The sequence below is a fragment of the Salvelinus sp. IW2-2015 genome, linkage group LG18 (assembly GCF_002910315.2).
Source record: "Salvelinus sp. IW2-2015 linkage group LG18, ASM291031v2, whole genome shotgun sequence".
Lineage (NCBI taxonomy): Eukaryota > Metazoa > Chordata > Actinopteri > Salmoniformes > Salmonidae > Salvelinus > Salvelinus sp. IW2-2015.
The window spans coordinates 5,712,386-5,735,100 of NC_036858.1; the positions used below are offsets into that span (position 1 = coordinate 5,712,386).

The following is a 22,715-nucleotide window of genomic DNA, read 5'->3' on the forward strand; positions in this document are numbered from 1 at the left end:
GATGTGGGAAGATATGAACGTGGGAAGGACTCCATGGTCAGATGTCATTTCAGACGGTAGTGTGAAGCTGCAGCATATTTATTTACTGTATATCAACCAACCAGGCCACATTCAAAAACATACCCACATATAGCTCAGTATACTATACTTTTCAAAAGCTTGATGATTCATTGGTTATTTGAATCAGCTGTGTAGTGCTACGGTAAAAACCAAAACGTGAACCCAGGGTGTGGCCCCGGGACCAAGTTTGGGAAACCCTGCTATAGGAGGTGCTGAAAAATGATCCTCCTCAGTCAGTGATATGAATGGAGGGCAAATACAGGGGCCTGGCAGCAACTGAGAGAAGTAGTTTTAACACATCAAGTTCAGATGCCTTTGCCATGTCCTCACCACATAGGTCATTGGCAATAGAAGTTACTTCATATCATCAATTTCTTTTGATTTTTTTTGGTGTGTGTAACCCTTCAACCGAAGGTATATTTCTAGTTGGTATATTTCAGTTTTGGAAAATGTTGGTGGTATGGTATATTTCTAGTAGTATAGTCAATATGAATAATTCAGAGTCTTGATATTGCATACATACTATAAATATACAACATGTACAGTACATTTCCATGTCGGTGAATTTGTAATAAGATACAAAATCTGTAATAATCTGAAAATAAAAACCTGCATATCTATGTGGTTATTTGGTTGAAGGGTTCAGTTATCCTCCTTAAATATTTATCAAAGAGAACGCTACAGATGAGACATTGAATAGCCATTCATGACTCATTTAATGTGCAGGTTTTGGGATGGCACAACTGGCTACCAATGACCTATGATAGACCTGACACTGCTCAGTTGTCCAAACCATTTGAAATGGAGCCAATGTCAATGATACCCCGGCATTTACACAGCAAATTCAAGGTCAAGTTCACTTTTAAAAATAGACTTGGGAAAAGTGGTGCTAAGCCATTTGACAGATGTATAGTTAAGAGTTGAGATCTATGAGTAGGCTCAGTCTACAGTACCATGAAACTAGCACAGACTTATCTTAGATGAATTAGAGAGAATGTGTTAATAACTTGATACTATTGTGTTAATAACTTGATAATATTTTTTCCACCTGAAATATAAACAATTTGTCACTATTTTCTGAAGTGTTGAATAGGTGGTATCAATGTAGTAGGCATGGATGGGTCTGCTGCTGCTAAAATGTGAGTAATAGCACCATCTAGTGATAAATGAGGAAGAAGACCGCAGTGAACAACACCCACAATACATTGCCTGAAAATATCAAGTTAGCTGATCCTTGATCCTCTTGATTCATAAAAGATGTATTGTTATTATTTTAATATCTTATATTACAACTGATATTTTATTCATCAATGTATTTATTTATAAGCAGCAACAGTCATTTTCTAATTTCGAATATGAATCCAAGCATAATCCTTGAATGGATATACTTAAGCCTCAATGTGGGCCAAGTGCACCTATAAATAAATACCATCTTTCATCCTCAGGATTTGGCATCAGGAAATTGCACGCAGGGATGTAGTGGACTACCTACTACAGAATGGAGCCAATGTGCACTCCCAGGATGGCGGAGGCCTCGTATCCCTACACAACGCCTGCTCCTTCGGCTATGCTGAGGTGATCAACCTCAGCTGGGCTGAGTGCAAGACTGATTCCAACCCCAGGGACAACTGGAACTACACGATCGATGTCTACATAGGCACTGTTGGAGGCTGTCCCCTTGGAAAATATGCATTGTTTAAGCAGTGACTGTCCTCTTGTGGCTTCAAGTATAATGGTCACATCTCCAGAAGACTCAGATTGATACACCAATCTGTAATATGCTTTAAGGCCCACTTTTGTAAGAGCCAAGTGTGGCAACTGGTGTGCCCTCTCTATATTGTTTCTGTATAACATAGGCTATTTCTTGATATCTTGTAAATGGTGATATGGGTGATTTGGTGTTGYATTTCTGCTGCAACATGGAGCAGAGACAACGATTCGTAACGCAGATGGGAGGACAGTGCTGGACCAGGCTGAAGCGTCCACTAAAGCAGYGCTGAAYRGTGAGTGGGAGGACCATGTTCATCACAAGCATTTTATACTCACTAATTGCATCTATTTTGGGCATGGGAATAGAATAGCACTGTTTCTTTGGGATACAAGAATTGCAGAACATGTAGTTGAATGAATCAAAACAATGAAACACAAAAGTTAATTTAGAATATGTTTTCACACTTTCTTCAACACAGATGAATATAGAAAAGATGACTTGCTTGAAAGTGCAAGGTGGAGGATATCTCAGATGCTTTAATGACCTCCATTCAGATGCCTTGTTATCAACTGTGACCATTCTTGTGCTCTTCATTCTAATACATGTGGTGCTTTCATAGGAGTGGGAATGAAGACAAGCTGATGGCCCTGCTAACACCATGTAATTCATGTAAACTGTCATGCCAGTGATGGTCGGAAGGTAAGTCACATGCTCTTCTAAACTGTTAATGAACAGACTATACATTTTTCATCACATCTCTAAAATTCCAAATGCACAACAATGAGGTAAAAGACATTCCGGCCGACTGGATGGTAAAATATATTTTTGCCCAAAACATTTACCTAAAAAGAGTGTGTCAGTCTGGACAAACAAATAACTCCATGTTAAATGGTTATTTGTAGTGTTTCTTTCAGTCCTTCAGCATCTGGATTTTGGCTACGACCGCATGACGTCAGCGTAGCTGCTGGTACATCATTGGACGGACTAGCYTGCGACTCAGAACTAAATTATTCCGCTGCTCTGTCGTTCCCCACGTACTTTAGTCTGAGACGGACATTATTTAAGTTGTTTATGGTGACGAGGGGCGTTGTACAAAAAGTAATCAGCGATTGGATCGTCTCTAACCAATTAGAGTATCAAATCCAAAGACACATTTTCAAACTGCCGCTTTACCCACGTGTGTTCTGGCTCTGGCCCAACCCATTGGTTTCTGGACCAATCCCCACTTAGCAGCTCAAAGAACACCTGGCCCGTATAGCCATGTTTATTTTTTTTTATTGTTCCTATTCTTTTTTAACCGTATTTTTCTTGCTTGGAGGTCACCTACAATACTTGAAACTAATTGAGTCCAAATGATTTTAGGCAGGGGGTAACTGCTAGATGAGCAGCCCTGTTCTCCCTATGTAATTGTTGAAACACTCTCTTATCTGACCTCTTGTGTCTGTTACAAGATTAGTTCAGACGTTGTACTTTGCTCCAGGCAGTAGTGAAGCTGACCTGGCCCACCTTAAGAAGCACCTGTCACTGGAGACCATCACCTTCAAGAATCCCCTTAACCATGAAATTGCTCTGGTAAGAAACCTCACCACTGAGTTACCATCATACTACACATACTGTTGCTGCTRATTATGGGGTGGCAGGTAGCCTAGTGGTTAGAGCGTTGGACTAGTAACCAACCGAAAGGTTGCTGGATTGAATCCCAGAGCTGACAAGGTTAAAATCTATCGTTCTGCCCCTGAACAAGGCAGTTAACCCACTGTTCCTAGGCTGTCATTGTAAGTAAGAATTGCCTGGTTAAATTTAAAAAATGATATAGTCAATGTATTGAAGCGCTTGTATCATATAGATTTCTCTTGGTTACTCTGTGCTTTCAACTAAGCAGAGTTTTAAGATCTAAAATGTGCTTTTAACAGCACTGTCAATTGGGGGGCCAATTGGAATGAGAAGACTAAAGAGTTGTGAATACTGCATAGTGTGTCAGTCAGTGACCCTTATCCCACAAGCAATTATCAGTCACTTTACACTTACCATTGTTGTTATGACAGATATAACTGGGTGAGTCTGAATGCACCGATAAGACTCTGAACTATAGGTTCCTTTTGGTTCCATTGTGAAACCCATAGAAGTAGAATCACAACCACTTAAACTTGTTCGGGATGTGTTTTGTCAAAGCTTCCTTGCACCTGGCTTCTGAAAAATCCCACGACGACATAATCGAGGTGCTGGTGAAACACGAGGGAAGGGTAAGTTCAGGTGTTATCATAGTGTTATCAATAGCATAAAGATCAAGCCAACRTGTGTGTTTGCTCTAGGATTCAAATAAAATAAAACAAAATGTTATTCGTCACATGCTATAGATAGATACGCAATGAGTAACGATAACTTGGCCATATACCAGGGGTACCAGTACCGAGTCGATGTGCAGGGGTACGAGGTAGATATGTACTTATACACAGGAGGCTGGTGAAGGGAGGACGGCTCATAATAATGTCTGGAACAGCGCAAATGGACACCATGTGTTTGATGTATTTGATACCATTCCACTTGATCCACTCCAGCCATTACCACAGGCCCGTCCTCCCCAATTAGGGTGCCACCAAACTCCTGTGACTTATAACTAGGAATAAAGTGACAGTAGCGGAAGAGCAGAGAGAACAGTCTATGACTTGGGTGATTGGACTCTTTGACMATTTCTAGGGCATTACACTGCTACCACCTGGTATAGAGGTCCTGGATTGCAGGGAGTCCCCACTACCCTCTGTAGCGCCTTGCGGTCGGATGCCAAGCAGTTGCCATACMAAGCGGTGATGCAGCCAGTCAAGATGTTGTCAATGGTGCAGCTGTAGAACKTTTTGAGGATCTGAGGTTCTGTGCCAAATCTTTTCAGCCTCCTGAGGGGATGAGGTTTTGTAGTGTCCTCTTCACGGCTGTGTTGGTGAGTTTGGACCATGATAKATTGTTAGTGATGTGGGCACYGAGGAACATGAAGCTCTCGACCTGCTCCACTACAGTCCCGTYGATGTGAATGGGGGCRTTCTCGGCCCAYCGTTTTCTGTAGTCCACRWTCAGCTCCTGTGTCTTGCTGGTTTTGAGGGAAAGGTTGTTGTCCTGGCATCACACAGCCAGGTCCCTGACCWCCTCCCTATAGGCTGTGTCATCATTGTYGATGATCAGGCCTACCACCATCGTGAYGTCTGCAAACTTAATGATGGTTTTGGAGTCGTGCGCGGCCACGCAGTCGTGGGTGAACAGCGAGTACAGGAGAAGACTAAGCACRCACCGCTGAGGGGCCCATGTGTTGAGGGTCAGCATGGTGGCTGTGTTGTTGCCTACACTCCCCACCTGAGGGCATCCCGTCAGGAAGTCCAGGATGCAGTTGCAGAGGAAGGTGTTCAGTCCCAGGGTCCTTAGCTAAGTGATGAGCTTGGATGGCACCATAGTATTGAATGCTGAGCTGTAGTCAATGAACAGCATTCTCACGCAGGTGTCCAAGTTTTGTCCAAGTGGGAAAGGGCAGTGTGTAGTGCAATAGAGATTGCAGGGAGTCTGAGATGTTGATATGAGCCATGACCAGCCTTTCAAAGCATTTCAGATGTGAGTGCTATGGGGCGATAGTCATTTAGACAGGTTACCTTGCTGTTCTTGGGCACTAAGGTGGTCTGTCTGAAACATGTACACTCTTAGAAAAAATGGGTGTTCTGGCGGCTTGGTCCTCCTATGGAGGGCTGTCCTCGTGCCAGTTCGCCTTTCGGTTGCCATGTAGACGCGCTTTCGCAGCAGAGGGTTGTCTATAGTCGAGCTGAAAAGGGGTTCTTCATAAGGGTTCTCCTATGGTGCACAGATGAAAAAAAACATGTTGGTTCTGAGATGGCCGCCTTTATTCCTCTAAGAGTGTAGGGTACTTATAGAAACTTGGGTCAGGAGAGGGTTGAACATGTACGCTTAGAAAAATTCTTGCGCTGGTCGGCAGCATGCTCTGAGTCCTGGTAATCCATCTGACCTCGGGCGCCTCGTGAATGTTAACCTGTTTAAAGAGCATGATCATACAGTCATCCAGAACAGCTGGTGGTCTCACACATGGTTCAGTGTTACTTGCCTCGAAGCAAATGTAAACAATGTAACTCTTCTTGCACTGTGTTATGAACAATCATCGATATGGACTCCAGCATGTGGCAACCAGTCACGGATTTATTATCTGATAGCACGTCATGCAATGCAGCCACCACAGATCATTCTACTCTCTGCACGGGTGCTTGTTGACTGGGGTAACATAAAGGTAGCGGTCCTGCTGCTGGGGTTAGCTTTGGGTACCTCCTAACGGCCTCCTCCACGTCTCCTGAATGTACTGGCTGGTCTCCGGTGGTACGCGCCGTGGCTTCCTAGCACCTGCAGAAGACCTCGCTGACAAAGACACGAGGGGCAGCCTTTGTCATAGCAACAGTCATGCGCATTGAATGTGGTCTCATCACTTGATTGAACTGCACTTTACCTGACGCCACTTGTGTGGGTTGTATGACTCGGTCCTGCAGCTACATAGAGTGAAAGAAAGCACACCGCCAGCATTCCAAAAGCTGACCAAGAACATCAGCCAGGAAGCTATAGGAACTGAGAAGTGGTCTGTGAGGTCACCACCTGCCAGAAATCACGTCCCTTTATTGGGGTGTCTTTGCTAATTGGACCTATAATTTCCAACCTTTTTGTCTATCCATTTGCACAAAGCAGCATGTGAAATGTATTGTTCAATCAGTGTTGGCTTCCTAAGTGGACAGTTTGATTTCACAGAAGTGTGATTGACTTGGAGTTACATTCTGTTGTTTAAGTGTTCCCTTTATTTTTTTGAGCAGTGTATATATATATATATCCCATTTGATGTTCAATGCAACATGACCAAATGTGGATTTTTCATAATTTCATAATTAGTAAACATTTTAAAAAATTATGCCAAAATGTTTTGTAATATTTCAGTCTTCTGTGATGTTTAAAAGTAATACGTAGAATCATCTGGATATGTATGCAACAGAAGTTCAACATTCACCTTCTGCTACCATTTCTGTCAAAGTCGTCTACGCATACAGATAAATCCAACGTATGCACCACACCAAACGCACAGCAACTTCCTTTGAAACGCAATGCTGCAAGGCAAACGCAGCTTTCATTGGAAATGAATGTAATTCTGGTGTACCAAAATGCAATGACGCTGTCTGTGTGTTCGAAGCGTTAGTCCTGTACTGACACTTTGCCCATTTGATGGTTCGGCGGAGGGTGTAGCGTCCCGCTCCTTGAAAGCCGCAGCTCTAGCCTTTAGCTCAATGCGGATGTTGCCTGTAATCCATGGCTTCTAGTTGGGATATGTACCTACGGTCATTGTGGGGATGACGTCGTCAAACCACTTATTATTGAAGCCGGTGACAGATGTGGTAAACTCCTCAATGCCATCGGATGAGTCCCGTGAACATTTTCCAGAATGTGCCAGCGAAACAGTCCTGTAGCTTAGCATCCGCTTCAACGGTCCACTTCCGTATTGAGCGCATCACTGGTATTTCCTGTTTGAGTTTTTGCTTGTAAGCGGGAATCAGGTGGATAGAGTTATTGTCAGCTTTGCCAAATGGAAGGCAAGGGAGAGCTTTGTACGTGTCTCTGTATGTGGAGTAAAGGTGATCTAGAGGTTTTTTCACATTTAGTTGCACAGGTGACATGGTGGTACAAGTGAGTTAAAACAGATTTAGCGAGTGTAATTCAGTGTGTGTGTGTGTGTGTGATAATGGTGCAATGCATGTGATTCTTGATAATACAAAGTGTAAATATTTTAATTGTATCTGTACTATTATCTCTATATAGTCCAATGCCCTGGACAACCTGGGCCAGACAACCCTCACCGTATAGCCCACTGTGGCCACCTTCAGACCTTCAGCCTGCTGCTGAACTCAGGCTGCGACCCCTCATCAGGTCTCAGGGCTTCTCTCCGTCCCAAATGCCTCTCTTCAACCCAAATGGGCAATGAGAGCATTCAGGAGATATTGCATGGCAGGTAGAGACAGCTGGGAACAGCTATGAGTATGGTACATGTTACACAAACAGACAGAAACCTCACTGGCTGTGTTTACACAGGCAACCCAATTCTGATATTTCTTTCACTAATTAGTATTTTTCTCTGAAGAAGATCTGATCTGAAAAGATCTGATGTGATTGTTCGAAACACCAAAAAAAAAAAAAAACAGTATTGGGCTGCATGTGTTAACACAGCCATAGTAACACAAGGAGATGTGGTCGGTTTGTCATTTGTCATTTTGGGGTTGAAATTTGGTCCCATTTCAAATGTCATTGAATGTAATATTTATCTCTTTCAGATGGAACTTTATCGGAAACTCCAATGTTGACTGGCAGTTGCTAGAAGCCTCCAAGTCTGGAGATTTGGAGATTGTTAAGGTAACTATTTCCAATACATTGGCATAATCTGACCAATCAATGGCATATTGTTATAACACTCATATTAAAAATTATCTGTTTCAAATGGTAACAGTTTCCTGTCGTCTCTGGGTTCGCTGAAGCTGTGCACCATACAGAATGTGAACTGTAGGGACGTAGAGGGCCGTCAATCCACCCTGCTCCACTTTGAGGTGGGGTATAACCGTTGTCTGTGGTGGAGTACCTTCTACTGCATAGGGCTGACCTCCATGCCAAAGACAAAGGGTGAGCACTGGTCAGAAAAACACAAGGCTATACCTATTCTCCAATGGGCCTGAGGACATCATCACTCAGAAGGGTAATGTCTCTCTCTCTCTCATAGTGGCCTTGTCCCCTTTACAACGCTTGCTCCTACGGTCACTGAGGTGGCTGAACTGCTGATAATCCACCCCTCTGGAAGTTCATCCCCCCGTCGCCAAGGGCAAATACGAGTTCTGCAAACTGCCGATGCAGGTCAGAAGTTAGTTGTCCCGTCTTAAAGAAAACACTTGATTCAACGAATTTATCATTATGACCTTGATCAGTTGAATCAGGGTTTTAGTGTATGCTGGGACAAAAACACCTGAATACCCAGCAGCCCTTCAGGATTAGGATTGGACTAACTGATTTAGGAGAATTGCAGGTTATGGCCATTGCAGTTTCTGATCATAAACAAATTCTTTGTCTATTGTGTCAGCTGGTTACAACAACTTGGCGGTAGCAGAGTACCTGTTTCAGCATAGAGCAGAGGTCAACTCCCAGGACAAGGACAAGGGAGGGCTCATCCCGCTGCACAATGCTGCCCCTGACGGGGTAAATCCCAGTTGCCCTCCTGTACACTACGCTCACAGTACAATCACACTCTACAGGTGTCCGTTGAGTCTTCCTACTGTCTGTACAGTATGATCTCTCTGAGACACAACAGTTAAAGGGATGCATAGAGACCTGATTGACGTGCCATGTTTTTCTCTGAAAGAGTCAGTGCCTCATGCGTGGCATACCAAACACTTACTGAGGTTCTGGTCAAGAGGCTTCTTTAAAAATGGAACCAAGCCTCCCGGGTGGCGCAGTGGTCTAGGGCACTGCATCGCAGTGCTAGCTGCGCCACCAGAGTCTCTGGGTTCGCGCCCAGGCTCTGTCGCAGCCGGCCGCGACCGGGAGGTCCGTGGGGCGACGCACAATTGGCATAGCGTCGTCCGGGTTAGGGAGGGTTTGGCCGGTAGGGATATCCTTGTCTCATCGCGCTCCAGCGACTCCTGTGGCGGGCCGGGCGCAGTGCGCGCTAACCAAGGGGGCCAGGTACACGGTGTTTCCTCGGACACATTGGTGCGGCTGGCTTCCGGGTTGGAGGCGCGCTGTGTTAAGAAGCAGTGCGGCTTGGTTGGGTTGTGCTTCGGAGGACGCATGGCTTTCGACCTTCGTCTCTCCCGAGCCCGTACGGGAGTTGTAGCGATGAGACAAGATAGTAATTACTAGCGATTGGATACCACGAAAATTGGGGAAAAAATGGGATAAAAAATAAATAAAAATAAAAATAATAATTTTTAAAAAAATGGAACCATGAATAGGTTTCAGAGATGATGCATCCCTCTGTGCTTTGTTTGAAGAAGGCGTCTTCTGTGGCCTCTAAAACATAAGGGCTTAGGTGGTGGGCATGGCAGGGGGTGTGGTATTGGGTCGTTTTAAAGCAAATGTTTTAAAGCAAATTTCCTGCAATTCTACGCATTTTGCCATGGCTAGTGTGTTCCTTTGCTCAAACATAACAAAATCAATATTGCTAAATTCATTGTTTTTGGAATTTTCTATTCTCCCTGATCGTCTAGCTTTTATTTTGGGGATTGTTAGTTCTCAAAGATTATATTATTTTTAAAAGTTCAAGGTCCAAAAAAGTTCAAGGTCCATTATCTTTCCTACATACTTTATATCTGGTTTTAATCGTTTAAGTTTACACTGAAAACATTATTTCTTTACTGTTTGGACTAGGCGACCCAAGAAACACAGATGGATCTGGTGTTCCGTAATAAACCAGAGAGAGTCACGAAATCATTCAATATGGTTACTGGGCTGTCTGATCATAATCTGACACTTATAGCCAGAAGGCTTTCCATGAACAGGTTTAACCTCTCTACTGTTAGAAAGCCTGATCAGCTCAGAATACCTAAGAGTGAATAAAATTATTTTGAAAACGCAATTAAGGGAATTAACTGGCATGATCTCTTGTCCTATACAGATGTAGAAGCTGATAGTCAGGTTTTTCTATCCACAATCCAGACTACAATAAATGGGGTCCTAAAGAAAATCAAATCCAAACCTGGCCAAAAGAATCATCTTCCTTGGCTAAATGGAGAAATCTGGAAACTGATGAAATAATGAGATCATGCTCTAAAAACAGCCCTGAAGTTGAAATTAGAGCATGACAGACGTAGGTTTACCATGTTGAGAAATAAATCAGACAGGCCAAGGCAAACTTTATCAACATAATTGGTGAAGCAAAGGAAAAATTCTAAATTCATCTGGGAGAATCGAAAAAAGTTAACAGGGAAAGACCATATTAACACAGCAAAAAGACTAGAAATCAATGTGAATGACAGTCTAACACAGGATGCAGTCGAAATAGCAACAGCCTTCAATTCCTACTTTGTTGACTCGGTCAAGGTACTGACACAGAACCCCTCCACTGGTGTCTTGGGCACAGCGCTATTGAATGACACTCAACCTAAGGGAGGTTTCTGAGTCAGAGGTGAACAAAGTGATTATCTCACTACAGAACTCGAAAGCCGAAGCTGTTTGGGCTGGACTTTGCCTTTCTTAAAAACTACAGAGTCACTCATTGGCCCCATTACTAAGGTCGCCATCTATTGGTCAGGGGGTGTTTCCAAGGGTATGGAAGTCGGCCATAATAATGGCCGTCTTTAAATCAGGTGACCCTGCTGACGTGAGTAACTACAGGCCCATTAGTATACTACCTGTGGTGTCGAAGGTTGTTGAAAAGTGTGTAGCAGAGCAACTGATTGCCCACCTCAACAACAGCCCCTTCACATTACACTCCATGCAGTTTGGCTTCAGAGCGAAACACTCCACAGAAACGGCCAACTGCTTTCTTCTGGAAAATGTGCAGTCCAAGATGGACAAAGGGGGCGCGGTTAGGGCTGTATTTATAGACCTAAGGAAAGCTTTTGATACTGTTAACCATAAGGTTCTCATCACAAAAGTTCAACTCTTCCCCCGATGCCTTGAGATGATAGAAATCATACCTTGAAGGCAGAAACCAGTGTGTCAGAGTGACAGCTATGACTCTCAGCGATGATGTGGGCGTGTCCCAAGGGCCAATACTGGGGTCCCTCCTGTTCAGCCTGTACATTAATGATCTGCCTTCTGTCTGTACTGGGTCTAAAGTTCAAATGTATGCAGATGATACAGTGATATATGTGCCTGAAAGAGCAAACAACAAGCTGCACAAGAACTCACTACTGTAATGGTCCAGGTTACAAAGTGTCTCAGTGACTCATGTTTGCATCTCAATGTGAAAAAAAAGTCTGCATGTTCTTCCCAAAGAGAGCAACTGATGCTACTGAGCCAGATGTCTACGTGTCAGGGGAGAAGCTCCAGGTGGTATCCCATTTTAAGTACCATGGCATCATACTTGATTCCAATCTTTCTTTTAAAAAGCAGGTGAAAAAGGTAACTAAAATCACCAAGTTCAATCTAGTTAATTTCCGATTCACATCGAAAGTGTTTGACTACAGAGGTAGCAAAACTGTACTTCAATTCTATGATACTCCCCCACTTAACATACTGCTTGACTAGTTGGGCCCAAGCTTGCTGTACAATATTAAAACCCATTCAGTCTGTCTACAACAGGCTCTCAAAGTGCTTGATAGAAAGCCCAATAGCCATCACCACTGTTACATCCTCCGAAAGCATGAGCTTCTGAGTTGGGAAAATTTTGTGCAATACAATGTCTTGTATTCAAGATCCTAAATGGCCTGACTCCGCCTCCACTTAGTACTTGTGTTAAACAGAAAATCCAAACCATTGGTAGCAGATCCACAAGGTCTGCCATGAAAGATGACTGTATAGTTCCCTTAAGGAAAAGCACCTTTAGTCAATCTGCTTTCTCTGTGAGAGCTTCCCATGTCTGGAACACACTGCCATCAGACACACAACTGCACCACATATCACACCTTCACAAAAAACATGAAGACATGGCTAAAGGCCAATCAGACTTGTGAACATAATCCCTAGCTGTGTATTGCCACTTTCCATGTTGTCTGTAGTTTGTGAGGTGTTGAAGCAATGTTGCTTTTATGCATTTGGTTTTGTTGTTTTTGTTGCTATTGCTCTGTCTGCATGCTAAGTATTGCTTGCGGTATGTTTCTCTGTCTGCATGCTACGTGTTGCTTGTCCTATGTTTCTCTGTCTGCATGCTAAGTATTACTTGTGGTATGTTTCTCTGTCTGCGTGCTACGTGTTGCTTGTCCTATGTTTCTCTGTCTGCATGCTAAGTATTGCTTGTGGTATGTTTCTCTGTCTGCGTGCTACGTGTTGCTTGTCCTATGTTTCTCTGTCTGCATGTTAAGTGTTTATTGTGGTATGTTTTTCTGTCTGCATGCTACGTGTTGCTTGTCCTATGTTCTCTGTCTGCATGCTAAGTGTTTCTTGTGGTATGTTTTTCTGTCTGCATGCTAAGTGTTGCTTGTCCTATGTTTGTCACGCCCTGACCTTAGTTATCTATGTTTTCTGTATTATTTTGGTCAGGGTGTGACGAGGGTGGGTATGCGTGTTTTTGTATTGTCTATGGTTTTTGTATGTCTAGGGTTTTTGTATTGTCTATGGTTTTTGTATGTCTAGGGTTTTTGTATTGTCTATGGTTTTTGTATGTCTAGGGTTTTTGTATTGTCTATGGTTTTTGTATGTCTAGGGGTGTTTGTAAGTCTAGGCATATTGTAGGTCTACGGTGGCCTGAATTGGTCCCCAATCAGAGGCAGCTGTTTATCGTTGTCTCTGATTGGGGATCCTATTTAAGTTGCCATTTTCCCTTTTGGTTCCGTTGGTTCTTGTCTATGTGTAATTGCCTGTCAGCACTCGTTTTATATAGTTTGACGGTTTGTTAGTTTGTTTTGTGGTCTTTCTTCATTAAAAGAAGAATATATGCATGTCACGCTGCGCCTTGGTCTCCTCATTACAACGAACGTGACAATGTTGTTCTGCATGTGCTCATTGTTTGTCTGTATTGTTATTGTAATCGTTTTTAATAACCTGCCCAGGGACTGCGGTTGAAAAATTTGCCGATTAATGTGCACTGTCCATGTAAAAATAAACTCAAAACCCTTATTTCAATGGCAGAAAAATCCCTGTCTCCTTTTAAAAAGAATGTAATTGTGAATTGGTTTCAGTGATGAGGCGAGGGGTGAAGTATGTGTATTGGCCAAATGATTAGCACTCATGTCTCTCTCAAACACAAAAGACTGTCGGACACAAAAGGTTACTAGATTGCTTTGATCAGTGTGGGTCCTCTCCAAAGACCCTTGAGAACTGAGCTCATCACACCGCTGTCCTCCCCCGCTGCCTGGTGCCCGCTCTAACTCTGTCAAATAAAGGGGTTTCGTCTGGACAATGTCATGCATTACATTCAATTCACTGTGGTAGAGAGTGCAAAGTAGGATTGCAATACAGATAAGTGCTACACTTGGAGAAAGCAAGGCAGTTGAGAGAGTTCTATGAACGAATGTTAGTTACCCTTTCTCTCCCAAGAGATGTTTCCCCCTTTTTCTTTGCTTTGTTTCCTCAGCCTGTTGGTTGGGTTTCGATCTCAACCCAGAGAGAAAAACAGAAAGAGTGAATTGACTTGTAGAGGCCCCGTACGAGACCTACTGTATATCCTGGTCTGAGATACAAGTTGACATAAAGAACAAGAGGAAGTTACTAGAAAGAGTCCAATGYCCAATGTGTTCTCATTTGTAGCACATAAATGTGTCTGCTTTRCTCATCAAGTACGACGTATGCGTGAACGCCACAGATAAGTGGGCATTCACCTCCACTGCACGAGGTGGCACAGAAAGGGACGAACCCAGCTGTGTGCCCTGCTATTGGCTCATGGGGCCGRCCCCGCCCTCCACAACCAGGAAGGCCAGTCACCACTGGACCTCGTCGAGGTAACAATCCTCACACGCTTGCTATTCTGAACTTGCAACCCCTCCTGAACACGGGAGCGTTTCATCAGGGGTGTCATACTCATTTTGTCCTGGTTGCTGCAATCGGTCTTCAACGAGGTCCAGAGGGCCGGGCTGATTAAAAATATATATATTTCTTTGCTGTTGAAATTTGCTAAAAATAGTCCTCTATCCATAGTTTGGGGAATKTTCTATGCTCCCTAACTGTCTAGCTTTCATTTCGGTGATTATTASCGAGCTGGAAACAGTGAAGAAACTATATGAATGTAGATCTATTATCATTTCTACAGTTTCAATTTGGTTTTAGTCATTTTAAAGGTTATTGAGTTTGTTTCTTCCCCCGCTTCGCGGACCAGATCAGTCCTGCGGGCTGTATGTTTGACACTCCTGGGTTATGTTGCCTGTCACCCTCACAGATAGCCACCACACTCACCTGCTTGTCATGTATATTGTTCTTGGATACATTAAATCCCTCAACTCCATATTGACCTATAATATATTGTGTTTGTGATTCATGGTAACAGCATGTTGAACATTGCCTATAGTGTCTTTGAAATTCTTCCCAGAGGTTTGCTGTTGAGGTGATTCAATRTTATCTCAATGTTTGTTTCGACACACCTACATGGTCATGCTTTCACCAGCACCCACTGGAAACTCATTGAAAATAATGACATTGGTGATTAGAGCATTTCTTCATGAATTAGGCTATTTTCTCTTTAACCATATGGCCTATCTACTAGAAACTCATGGACAATATGGACGCATATATACAAAAATKAATACTATATACTGTATGAATTAAAYAAAAGTTATTCAAGTATACATTTCCAAAGTTACAATAGATTGCCATAGATGTTCTGTTAATTACCAAAATTACTAAAGAATCCGATAACTTTGTTTAATTAAAGGTAAGCTTTGCAACCCTAATCATGCCCTCTTTCTGAAAAGACGAGAGGACCTGTCTCTGTGCCTGGAAAATAAATTCCAGGAAAGCACTCTCAATTTCATCACACATTGCTAAATGACTTGAATGGACTGTATGCATGTTATGGGTTAGCTCATATAGAGGCATGTAGCCTTATTCATACTCATGGGTCATTGACATGTTGGCATCAATCGCTAATGCAGTCTATTCGTGTTCCTCTGTACGGTTGTACTGTGATTGTCTTCATTATTTTGTGTCATTCTTAATTTCTCCTCTTGGCTTGGTCAAAAAGTGACAAAAACACAATTTTTTGCTCCATTTCTCTTTCTTTTTTTCAACTTTCGTATTTGCTATTTTATTAGGATACCCATTAACTGTWGTGAAAGCAGCAGCTACTCTTCCTGGAGTCAACTTTCACCAGGAAGACGATGTTTGTGCCTTGTTGACATCGGCTAGGCCACCTTCAGCCCTGCCCGGTTGCTATAAACCCCACGTCATCATTATGACGGCCCCTGTTGGTCCCACCCAGCCTCTCAACCAGCTCGACGCCCCTGTCCACCCCGGCCTCCAGCAGCAGTCTGGACAACCAGGCCAACAACATGCACTGCCTTCCCTGASCTATCTGCTCTCCTAGGACCATCTGTTTAGTAGTGAATGCAACCCTCATAGTGTTTGATTTTTACTTGATCTTCATGTATGAAAAGACAACGTGTTTCGTTGAGTGGGTTGAAGTTCACATAATTAATGAGATTCTGTTCTACTTCAATATATATATATATATAAGTTCACATTCATGTGATGTAGGTTTGAACCCGTAACTCACGTTGAAAACGGCGAACATTTGAATCTTACTGAAAGATCTGACATCGGACGACAAGGTGTTTCGGTGGAGGAGGAGGAGGAGGTACGACCAACAAGATGAATCACTACCAAAACCTTGTATCTTATTGATCTTATCCTGTTGTAAATTAGTCAAAGTTGACACGACGTTGAGTCTTGTTCTGTTTTTGTGAACAGTTGTATGATCAGAGAACACAGAGATGCAGGCCATGCCGGAGGGGTTTTCAACAGATACAACATTCTTACGGTACAGTTGGCTGGTTTCATCCACATTAGGAAGGCCAGCTCTGCCTTTATCCTGTCGCCTTTAAACCAATTCCGACCAGTTAATGGAAGTCGATATTCAACCGTACTTTCAATTCGATTCAAGTTATTACAACTTTATTGACCACCATTGGAATGCATTCTCTTTTAGAGAGTAGATTCTTGTTCATTCACTATTTCCCCCTCTTGAACTGCAGATCCAGAAAGGTCAACCATCGAAGGATGAATGGATGGTGTTTCACGGTAAGAGAATAACACAGGCAATAGCACAGCCCACGTTCCACTGAGCACCCATCAACCCATGACACTTCAAAAGCCCCCTCAGGTAATATTGTGTTCTTGTGTTCAAGGTTGATCTTTTCTTGTGTGCGTCCCCTTTTATTTTGTGTTTTGAACACTCAGAAATCCAATTTACAGTAGTACTCATTCCAGCATTCATTGGATGACTCATCCGCTCTTGGCCAAACAGGTTTGCCGTTTGTAAGAGCCATCATCCACAAGGGTTTCGATGAGAGGCACACTTACATAGGAGGCATGTTTGGAGCAGGCAATCTACCTTACGGAGAACTCGTCGAAGAGTGAACCAGTACGTCTACGGAATAGGAGGAGGCACAGGCTGCCCTCTGCACAAAGACTGGTCCTGCTACGTGTGACGAAGATAAACCAGCCATCCAGTCCTTTTGATATTTCTCTACTACAGTGAACAATATCACAGCTTAGGTTGTAGTCACCACAGTTCAACTAAACCAAGCCGTGGCTTGTCAACATAATAAGCCAATGAGACTTTCATTAAGAAAGAATTTCTCAAATGTATCAAGTGAATAGAATGGCGGTTCATTCCTGGTGTCACATGATGTCTGATTGTCTGTGATGGGTTCTATGGCTTCTATATGTCCCCAGACACCTGCTTTTCAGTGCCATGAAGTTGGCCCACTCCCCTCCAGGACACCACTCTGTCACGGGAAGGCCCAGTGTCAACGGACTGGCACTGGCAGAGTATGTCATCTACAGAGGAGAGCAGGTACGGTAACTAGTGGCTTTGGCAACTGATTTAGTGTGCTACCTTAATTTTGACACTTTGAGTCAACTACTGAAGTCGCAAGTGTCACTGGATTATCATTTTTTGTCATCAGACTTAAATTAGAGTTGTACTACTTCTCCTCTTAGACCTAATGTGTTAGTTGGATGGAAGAACCTGACATCCTCAGCACACAGGGGGACAAACACCTGCCTGGAGGTGACAGCATTCCCTCCCCCATATGCCACCCTAGGCACAACTATGACAACATAACCAACAAAAACGGGTCACAACTCCAGCAGCTCTGTCGCACGCTGGGTATGTACATAGTCAATGGTAGGCTTCGAGGGGACTCCTACGGTAGGTACACCTATTGCTCATCTCTTGGCAGTAGTACTGTAGACTACTTTATCACTGACCTCMACCCAGAGTTATTATCTACKTCACTTGCTTTGGCAAAGTTTACATACAGTATATTTCCCATGCCAATAAAGCCCCTTGAATTGAATTGAATTGGTAGCATGCCCTTAGGACTACCAAGCAGTTAAAATTGGGTTGATCTGACACCTCTGTCATTTGCTCCTCTCTAGGCCTGTCCAGAGTTTTTGATCACCTATCAGATGCCTCTGCGGCTGGATAACAGTGGTAAGGAGGAGGGAAGCACAGCAGGTGAATTGTAAAGTAGAACCTATCAGCCTGTTTCTGTTATGTTTGGTGCAACAACGGCTTTACTAAATGCATGCACAAACAATGGTACTGTATCCATTCTTACAAAGACTATCCATTCTAACAATGACTGTATCCGTGCTAACAAAGACTGTATCCGTGCTAACAAAGACTGTATCCGTGCTAACAAAGACTGTTCCCGTTCTACAAAGACTGTATGCCGTGCTAACAAAGACTGTATCCGTGCTAACAAAGACTGTATCCGTGCTAACAAAGACTGTATCCGTGCTAAACAAAGACTGTATCCGTGCTAACGAAAGACTGTATCCTTGCTAAAAAGACTGTAATCCGTTTTAACAAAGACTGTATCCATGCTAACAAAGACTGTATCCGTGCTAACAAAGACTGTATCCGTTCTAACAAAGACTGTACCGATGCTAAACAAGACTGTATCCATTGTAACAAAGACTGTATCCGATCTAACAAAGACTGTATCCGATCTAACAAAGACTGTATCACGATCTACAAAGACTGTATCCGTGCTAACAAAGATGTATCCGTTCTAAAAGACTGTATCCGTGCTAACAAAGACTGTATCGTTCTAACAAAGAACTGTATCGTTCTAACAAAAAAGACTGTATCCGTGCTAACAAAGACTGTATCCGTGCTAACAAAGACTGTATCCGTTCTAACAAAGACTGTATCCATGCTAACAAAGACTATGTAGGTCAAATACAACTAGTTCAAGTCTATCACTGTAATTAAAGAAAAGTATGTGTAACAATAGAGCACATTGCAAAAAGTWGAAGTATTTATTTTTCTTGTACTAGCTTGTTCATTTATTGACATGTCTATGCCAAAGTGTCCTAGGTCTGAGTTATTATAAATGAATGACCTATAGAATATGTATTCCTGTCAAAATCTGTGATCTCAAGGTCTGCCTTGTGGGAATTTCTGGGTCGTATTCTTTAGGGCACATCGTAAAGTTGTGCAGTTAAAAATKAATGTTTCTTAGTGGACAAGCCTAGGTGGTTTCAGTCAGTTTTTCTTCCTTTTGGTGACTATTCCTAATGAACACAACCCTGGCTTATTTATCCAGTATTGTAATCAGCAGCTGGACACAGTTTAGATTATTATCCAGTTAGAGGTTGAGTTGTTTGGTCTCCATAGAGACAGTTAAAACATTAGGATCAGTGTCCTTTCATTCAGTAATGGTGGCCGCAGCGATTCTCAATTTCTCTTTGTCACTRCCTACAAAGGACTTCATTCAAATTGTCATCATCTCAAGCCTCTCTACAGTGAAGGATAATCAAAGTCTTTGTTGCTTTGAATGCTGTTTGTTTTATACAACACACGGATGACACGARACTGTGCAGCGAAAACAACACATGTAGTTTATTTAACTGTTTCCCTGTCSTTAGATTTTTTGTTTGAGCCCTGTCAGTTATTTGAAATAATGTGAAGTTAATTGACACTTATATGCTGTGGTTGTGAAATGTTCTGGCAGCAAGTTGTTCCTTCTGCATTGTATTCCTGTCAGGTTAATGTTCATTACAGAGATCTCAGGTCTGAACAGTTGGCTTAGTGCTTCTTGGATCTGGGTGGGGAATCATTTCAACTCAAACAGCCTCGTCAAAAATAAATGAGCTATTTGTGAATCCTTGGATGTAAGTTGTTTGATGTACTGTAAATAATTTGTTGTTTAGTTACATGTAATAAATTCTGCACCAAACTATGCTCTGTCTGATATCCAAAGGTTTTTGTAGGTGGTGGAATAACTGTCATTATTAACTACTAACTTTTCGCTGGTCAGTGTGATGCTTCCAAAGAGCGTTACTTCCGTCATACCTAATGCTTACCTGCCAGTGTTTTCTTTTAAAGTTGTTGAGTATCCAATAGATGGCACTGTATCACTCTTCAGTTCAAGACGTTTTGACATGCAAGAAAATACATTTGAGGCATAGGGGTGGGCTTGTTGAAGTTTTATGTAGTGGAACCTATTGTCCTATTGGAATTGATTGTATGTCAGCTTTGCTTATCTGGGCCCTGATTCTGGTGTAGGTCCTGTATTCATTATATGATGGATACTTTACAGAGTATCCATCACTGGCTGGACCCTGAAGATAGATGTATTGTCCAATGATAAAGAATGTATGTTGTGTGTTGGAGGAAGATGTTGCATTGGTGACATATGTGATACAGGTATATGATAAAACGCCAACATCTCCCTCTAACTATTCAACCTTGTTTACAATGAACAATTACACCTCCTGCACAAAGAGGACATCTTAAGTTATACTTAAATCCAAAATGGTTCTCTAGTAAATTGGTAGGAATGTCTCATCCTATGTTCAAGAAGGGCCTTTTYCCCTTTATTCAGATTACACCTGCTCACTTTCGGTTATTTGAAAATGAAATAATCTCCAAAATATCKWWATTTTTTAAACAARCCTTAGAAWGTTRGTTGCAATTTCAGTTKAATCCACCTGAAAAGACAGAACAAATGATACAACAAATACMGAGGTTAAACTCAAATATACTAATTGATTAAAAAAACAGATTTTCAATAATATGTTTAAAAAATGTATAATTTTTGTAAATTATATCAKAAATAAGACTGGTGGAGTTGTGTCACACATGCAGCTAACACAGACATATGGAAATGTCTGCTCTACCCAAAATTACAACCAACTAATTGCAGCATTACCACAAAATGGAAGAGGCAAGTAGAAGGGTAAGGAACTTGTCTGTCGGCCCTGCATTAAAGACTGTAAATGGTTAAAGAAAATTGTGATAAGCATATACCAATTTTAATTAAGGACCAAAAAATTGACAGCTGTGCCATATAAATTGCAAAATAGTTGGGAAGAGATTTTCGATGTACCGATTCCATGGCACATGGTTTATGAATTGACATGCAAAACAACACCGGATTCAWAACTTTGAATTTTTCAATTTAAATTATTAGACAGAATTCTTGCAACCAATTTAATGTTTAATAATGGGGGATACAATCTTCCCAGCTCTGCAGATTTTTCTGCGAGGAGGCAGAGTCATTCGATCATTTATTTTGGTACTGTCCATATGTAGCTCATTTTTGGTCACAGGTCCAGGAATGGCTGAAGAATTGCAACATTTTTCKAGAATTAAAGCTGCAGATAGCAATACTGGGTGATTTGAAAAGTCATAGTCAATCAATCAATAATATAATAAATATTTTAGCAAAAATATTAATCTTTAATTTACAATCTGTAGAAGCTATGAGAATAGAAAGGTTCGGTACTTTTGTGAAGCATCACAGCACATTTGAAAAATATATGGCAAATAGAAATCAAAAATGGATGGTGTTAAGAGATAGATGGGAGGGGTTGAATGGAGCTGAAGGATGGGACTAATAACAAGATAACCAATGTAAACCATACGGGGTCTGTAAAAATGTATATAGGTTCAGAAATTTGGTGAAATAGCACAGTTACAAATAGAAATCAAACTGTATGGACATTAGAAATAGAGGAAGGACTAAAAACAAACAAAATATAACTATAGTAAAATAGATTGTGTATGTAAAATGTGTATAATATGTGTAAACTGAATGTAGAAGCCTAAGTGTTATTGTTTATTAGTTTACTCCAATTGGGGGAGGGGTGGTAGGGTTTGCGGGAAATAATAAAGGTATATTCTAAAAAAAGTGTGTATACTGTATGTATGTATATATGTATATATATATGAATGTTTATGTGTATGTATGTATGTATGTATGTATGTATGTATGTATGTATGTATGTATGTATGTATGTATGTATGTATGTATGTGTATATACATACATACATACATACATACATACATACATACATACATACATACATACATACATACATACATACATACATACATAAACATTCATACATATACATAAACATATATACATACATACAGTATATATTTATATATATATATATTTACCCCCAAAATATATGGGGGATTGGAAATGATGCAGACAATTACATTGATGGAAGCAGCAATCTATTCACAATATTAAAGCTGATCCAGCCCTTAAAAACAAGATTTAAAAAAAAGAGGACATCATAAGAATAAAACATCCCACACAACACAGAGGTGTACTGCAGCTAATCACACACAGCTTGCTCCAGAAAGTGGTTGTGCGACTGTCTGCCATCCAAATGTTGCTTTTCAGTACTGGAAGAGGAGGTGAAGTCAGACTGTGTATTGTAGCATTTCTCTTAGTCACAGTGTTGGGGTGTTCACCTACTCCTCACGTCTCCTCGGTTGTTGTGCAAACACTGAAGACCTTTGTAGATCTTCAGATGTAACTTTTTTTTACGAATAATACAACATTAAACTGAATAAATCTACTAAATCTATTTTGTGGATATGCTCATCGTTATTAATGATTTATTCATAATTATCCATAATCATGGTAGGATCCGCAATAATGTAGAAGTGTTCAGAAACATCTTRTATTCTTATTTATAATAAAAGTTACTCCAAAATGACACAATACATTCATTATTCACCATTATTCATCATTAATTTCTATACCCTCTGTAACGCTCGTCTGAAGAAGTGTACCAAAGCGCAGYGTGGTATGTGTT

The 22,715-nt window shown here is 41.6% G+C and overlaps 1 pseudogene; it reads left to right on the forward strand.

Moving 5' to 3' along the window:
* The first annotated feature begins 1,173 nt into the window (after positions 1-1,173).
* Positions 1,174-18,115, forward strand: LOC111977566 (poly [ADP-ribose] polymerase tankyrase-2-like; annotated as a pseudogene).
* The last annotated feature ends 4,600 nt before the right edge of the window (positions 18,116-22,715 follow it).